This window comes from Colossoma macropomum, unplaced genomic scaffold (genome assembly GCF_904425465.1).
Source record: "Colossoma macropomum unplaced genomic scaffold, Colossoma_macropomum, whole genome shotgun sequence".
Taxonomy (NCBI): domain Eukaryota; kingdom Metazoa; phylum Chordata; class Actinopteri; order Characiformes; family Serrasalmidae; genus Colossoma; species Colossoma macropomum.
In genome coordinates this window covers 1,329,588-1,335,587 of record NW_023494790.1, presented here as the reverse complement: position 1 = coordinate 1,335,587, position 6,000 = coordinate 1,329,588, and the positions used below count along the sequence as shown (strand labels likewise).

Here is a 6,000-nt window from a genome sequence, read left to right as displayed (position 1 = left end):
TGCAGCTAAACTACCCTGACAAAGCGCCCGTATGTGGAGCGCTGGCCGGTCAGAAGAGTCTGATATGTGAAGCAGATCATTCGGTCGCCTCACACGAGAGCATTTTTCTGACTATGAGCTTTATTCAGTTTATAAACACTGCTGAAAACCTGTCGGACGCTTGTAAACAGAGATGGGACTGATCCAATCCTATTTCGTTATCGGGTCCGATATTGAAGTCACTTCACTCCTCGGATATTGGACGGACAGGGCTGATCCACTAACCGATTCCAGTGTGCAGCTTGCGCTGGACCCAGAATCCATTCCAGATCTTACCATGAACCCACGACCACTTCAGTCTGTAACTGAGTGAGCGAATAACAGCTGCTGGTTTGACTAAAACGTCTTTTGTTTGAGGATATTTTAGTCTGGAAATGCGGAAAAGAAAAGCCGCTACTTGTGATGTGTGTAAAGCCGGCGTGCCGAGGGGTGGAAGTGCAGCTGCGTCAGACAGCACAGCCAGTTTAATCGCAGAGGTTTAACACGAACGAGTACCAGGAGCTCACGCTAACAGACAGGAAGACGCTACCAGGCAGCGACTCTCAGTGATGCTTTACAGAGGCGCGATAAACGTCCAGCAGACGACTCAAAGGCTGAAGGGATCACAGAGAAGTAGCTCAGTGTCATCATACCCGATGACCAACAGCTGTCTGTAGTGGAAAATGTCGGAATCCGCAGCCTGTTGGAGCTTTTAGAGCCCAGGAATGATCTGAAATCCAGAAAACACCTTTCGGAGATTCAGAGACTGCTATACCTGAACCGTACAACCGAGCGTCATCACCGTTAGCGGCGCAGTTAGCTGGATGATAAAGCCATGAGCTTCACAACTGGACCTCAGATGTGAGTCCAGGGCCGGTCATAAGTCTCACTGTACACTGGGTGAACATACGAACTACAGAGCGTGGAGCGTCAGGTGAAAAAGTGCAAGGGTCACACAGCAGCAGTTCAGCTGCAGCGTCCATTACAGACGTGCTCAGTGATTGGAAGATTAAACACCTTAAACACAATAACAACAACAACAACAATAATGATAACATTAAAGTAAAAAAAACTTGTATCGGAATCGGATCGGAACTGAAAAACCGTGGATCGGCCCATCTCTACTCGTCGTTTGTGACTAACCGGCGCTGAACTCACTCTGAGCTGCATCAGAGGATTTAAACGCTTGAATGGTCGTTCTCTGAATTCAAATGAGAATTTTTTTCGTCTAATCTTATTTTGACAGCCCTGTTATGATTCTGCAGCAGATCTAAACCTTGACCATGATCCAGTTTGACCATTTCTAATTATTTTTAGTGGAACACAGATGATAAACACAGCACTCCTTTATTTTTATACTGAACTTGAGTTCGAAAGTAGCCTGAAAATGTCATTTTGACCCCAAAAAAGGACGAGGACGTTTGTGAATAGTAACATAACCGATTCTAACGCTCCTGAATCGATGCAGGTGAATCACCACCTTCATTCCGATGCATCATTACACAGCTAGGAGTCATAAAGGTGCTGTAAACTACACCGAGTGAGTGACGTGTTTTCTGCTTCTTATCTCAAATGAACTGGGTGTGTCTGGGTGTCACCAGTAGATCTACATCAGCGGTCAGTAGGTCTTTTTAACTGTTTAACTCATTAGGGGTGAGCAGTATGCGATAAGACTATATGACATGATAAATTACGTCACGGTGCGCAGATGTGAGTATATGATGGATTTGGTCAGTGCAGCTAGAACACTGAACAGCTGCACAGATCATTAAAAAAATAAGAAATTATAGAGAGCACAAAAACCACAACAACAACCACAACAACAACCACAACAACCTGTGTATAGTCGACCAAGAGAACACAAGAGGAGGTGCGTTACGGCAAATAACATCACGGCTGTGGTTTGAAAGCAGCCACGAGTAGAACAGATCACTATTTGCTGTGACGTACAACCGCGAGTGTTTTATTGATTATATACAACAGCTCCACAAAATAGAGAGAAAAAAAAAAAGCAAAAAAGCCCTGGACTTCGGCCCAGTCCCATTTCACCCCTCGCCCCTACCACTCAGCCCTTAGTGCTCCATTTTGAGCGCTCTCATCTAGGGGTAGGGTGTCCTGATTCTTGAGATGGAGGGGTAGGGTGAAGTGTTAGGACTACATGACCCTCCAAACGCTCCTTGTACAGTCATTATTGCACTGCCTTTTTTATCTCAGGTTATAGATATTATTGCATATTTTTGTATATTTTTAGTTCTATATATGCCTGTAGGTAGTTTTTTTCTATTTACTCTTTTTCTATTGTATCATCCTTATTATTATAACTGTGCTGTGTTGTGTGACTGATACTGGCTTCTACATTTCCTTCAGGATCAATAAAGTATCTACCTACCGACCTACCTGTCTGCCTACCTACCTACTTGTCTGCCTACCTACCTACCTACCTACCTACCTGTCTACCTATCCCCCATATCGTGGACAAAAGTTTTGCACCAAGTAGTTTTCAAGTAATTTCTAACCATTGTTAAAGTTTCAGATCACACCTCTCCACTCCATGCAGCCCATCAGCGGATACGAACTGCAAAAACAGCCCGTTTTGAATTCAATGTTTCCGTGACGTCACAAAAAACTCCCAGCTATTCAGCCTTCAGAACTTCAGCCCCTGACCATTCGTGCTGAAGTTATAAGGAGTGTTTCAGCCCGGACTGAGGCCCAACATAGGACAGCCAATCAGAAGAAAGATCATTTACACAGATCAGTCTTAAAAGCACAGTAACAAAAACAGCCTGTTTAATTCTAAGGGCTCACGAGAGGCTGGAAAATGGTCATATACAAATGATTTATGGCCATTTTGCTGCATAAAACTACATCAAACTTTTATAAAAGAAAGTAAAATACAAGAGAAACGCAGGATATGGGCACTTTAACTGTTTTTGTGTGTATCTGTTATTCTTCTCTTTGTCGTCATTGCTTTTATTTGTATCTTATCAGTTGATTTTACTGTTTTATTTGACTACCTCGTTTCTTTGCTTCTCTGCTGCTTTTAAATGCAGATTGTTATTATTATTATTATGTATTATTTTATTATTATTATTATTATGACAACCGCCCAGAATGGCACATGTGGTAGAGGAGGGGATGAAGGTGTTTAACACATGGTTACAAACATTTCACATCTGTATGTAGAGTGAAAAAAAGACAACACTTAAATTAAACTTGTAGCCCCTCCCCTGACAGCTTACACTCATAAAAGAACTGAAACTGAAGTACCTGCTGATGCAGAGCACTGATAACAATACCAGCTCCCTGTCTTAACCTTTGAACAGTTCAGTACAGCCCCCACTCTTAAGTGTTTCATTCTCTGTACTGTGCTTATCATCTGAAATGACTGAAACCACTGGTGGTTGTCCCAAAACACACCTCTGTGAAGCAGTTTTTCCACTTCCCCTTTCTTTAACACAGAACTCAGTGTCGTAGGGGTAGTGGAACCGGTGTTCTAGAGTGAGCCACGAACTGGTCTCGCTTTAGATGCAAGAGTACAGCAAAAACATTAAAACACTTTCCCAATACGCAATGTTACTGTTAGGGTCAGTTTATATTTAGTTTTTCTATTTATGGTGCTGATGGGAACCAGGATCACAATGTCGACAACACATATATAACCACTGTACTGACTCACATCAAAATACTCGGAATAATCCGGAAAAAATGTTTTGGAAACTGTTGGAATTTCCCTTTAAAAAGCTAGGTGTCCTCGAACTGTTCAGGGACGGTGTATTTCACTCCACTGCAAGCGAAAAAGAAAGAAGCGTGTTCAATCATATTCCATCAGATTGGCAGGATTCTCTACCTGTTTACCCCTCAGCTTCATGCCTTTCAGGCTCAGATGAGGCAGGAGATGAACTGAGTCTCACTGCTGAACTAGAACAAAAACGAAAGTGTGTTTATGGAGGTGTGAAACTCGTCCTGCCTCAGGGCTGAAAGGTTGACTTTGGACCCTCCGTTTTGCCCACATGCTGCCCTCAGGCTAATGTTTATGCTGACGTGTAAACCACCCTCAGATGAAGGTGCACCAATAAACAACAGTGTAAACGATACTGCTTAACGATCAGATCTGTCAGCTCAGAGGGCAAGAAATACAGTTACAGTGAGAAACCACAGTTCTCTGTGCACAAATACATAAAGGTACATATACAAACACACACACACACACACACACATACACACACACTGATCAGGCGTAACATTCTGACCACCTCCTTGTTTCTACGCTCATTGTCCATTTTATCAGCTCCACTTACTATATAGGTGCACTTTGTAGTTCTACAGTTACAGACTGTAGTCCATCTGTTTCTCTGATACTTTGTTAGCCCCCTTTTACCCTGTTCTTCAGTGGTCAGGACCCCCATGGACCCTCACAGAGCAGGTACTATTTGGGTGATGGGTCATTCTCAGCACTGCAGTAACACTGACGTGGTGGTGGTGTGTTAGTGTGTGTTGCGCTGGTCTGAGTGGATCAGACACAGCAGTGCTTTTTATGAAAAAAAGAGCTGGCTTGATAGAAAATAAGTGTGATTTAAATCTGCAAATACAGCACTGAAAAACAGATATAAAGCACATTTGCATACATAAACATGCTATTTTTCAAATGACTGTTTTTAAAGAACGATTCAATCTAAAGTGCCCGATAAATAAGACACCGTTACAGTAAACGGTAAAATATGCTCGTTTTTAAACTGTGGAAAGCTGCAGACGCTGTACAAAGTACATGTACGACCTCTTTGTAATGTGTACTATAGGCCAAAAATATATCCATCCACTGTGAACGGATACATCTAGAAGTGTATATTTCCATACAGGGTCGCTCTACTGACATACAGTATTGTCCAGATGGGCCATCTGCTTCCCCTGCTCTACACCTGGGACTGTATTCATGGTGAAATCCTCTGGACTCTGATCTAGGATCAGTTTCCACTGATGTATCTGTTAGTGAGGGTGTAACAAAGTCAGTCGTTTTAATTTTTAAAAATAGTGTCTGGGAATGTAAAACTATCACCAAAACGCCCTTGTTTGTCTCTTATTTAGTATATTTCATGGAAACCAATGTCAATCATAAAAGCCACAATAGACTAGTCTTATTGAGGCCATTTGGAATACAGTTTCTGTCCGACTGATCGAGGTGGGTAATCCTGTAAATAATCCGTTAAATAGAAGAATAATATCCGTGTAAACGCCTGTATCTGATTACATTCCCTATCGGAAAGTTTAAGTCCGTTCTGATCATGTTCGCCACGTCATAGTGAGAGTTTATACCGTTCAACATGGCGGAGCAGAAACTGGTCTGCAGAGGAGACGAAGTTTATGCTCTGGTCTTTAAAAGACGGCGGTGGGACGGACGTCCAGCTTATGTGTCTCAGAACACGACGTCTTCCTCTCTGCCTTCTTTAATAAGGACATGTGAAGGACGTTTTCCTGAGTCTGACATCATTTTAAAGTGATTAAAAACACAAGCGCTGCTCACTGCTGCTCATCTCACTCTGACTGGACTCACGTGATGCTGGTTGTCATGGTAACGTCTACAGTAAGTGGTTCTCTACACATGAGCGTCATTTTGGATCTGATTACTTGTAGTGAGCATGAAAATGAAGATTTTCATCAGATTGTTGAGCAGAGTGAGAATAAACACCTCAGTCTGAATCTATAATCGGAATGTAATCAATCAGACTGGAGAAAATCTTTGCATGTAAACACAGACAGTGCAAAAATGCTTGGTCAGTTCCTACAAACCTAAAAACTTTACTTCACGTGAACACAGGCAGTTTAATTAGCTTCATTTAGTCACATAAATCGTCTGATTAAAAGAGAACAAATATAAATAACACCTCAGAACAAAACAATAAACACTAAAATCATGAAGGCCAATCTTTAACCACGCCACATTGCGTGTTTAATATATTACAAAGCATGTCAAAATCACAATATGTA

At 42.0% G+C, this 6,000-nt stretch overlaps 1 protein-coding gene across 2 annotated transcripts in view; it reads right to left on the bottom strand.

The window, feature by feature from the left end:
• Window positions 1–6,000, bottom strand: part of fam53b (family with sequence similarity 53 member B) — a 54,511-nt gene that overhangs the window by 3,649 nt on the left and 44,862 nt on the right. The gene's annotated exons all lie outside the window — the stretch shown is intronic.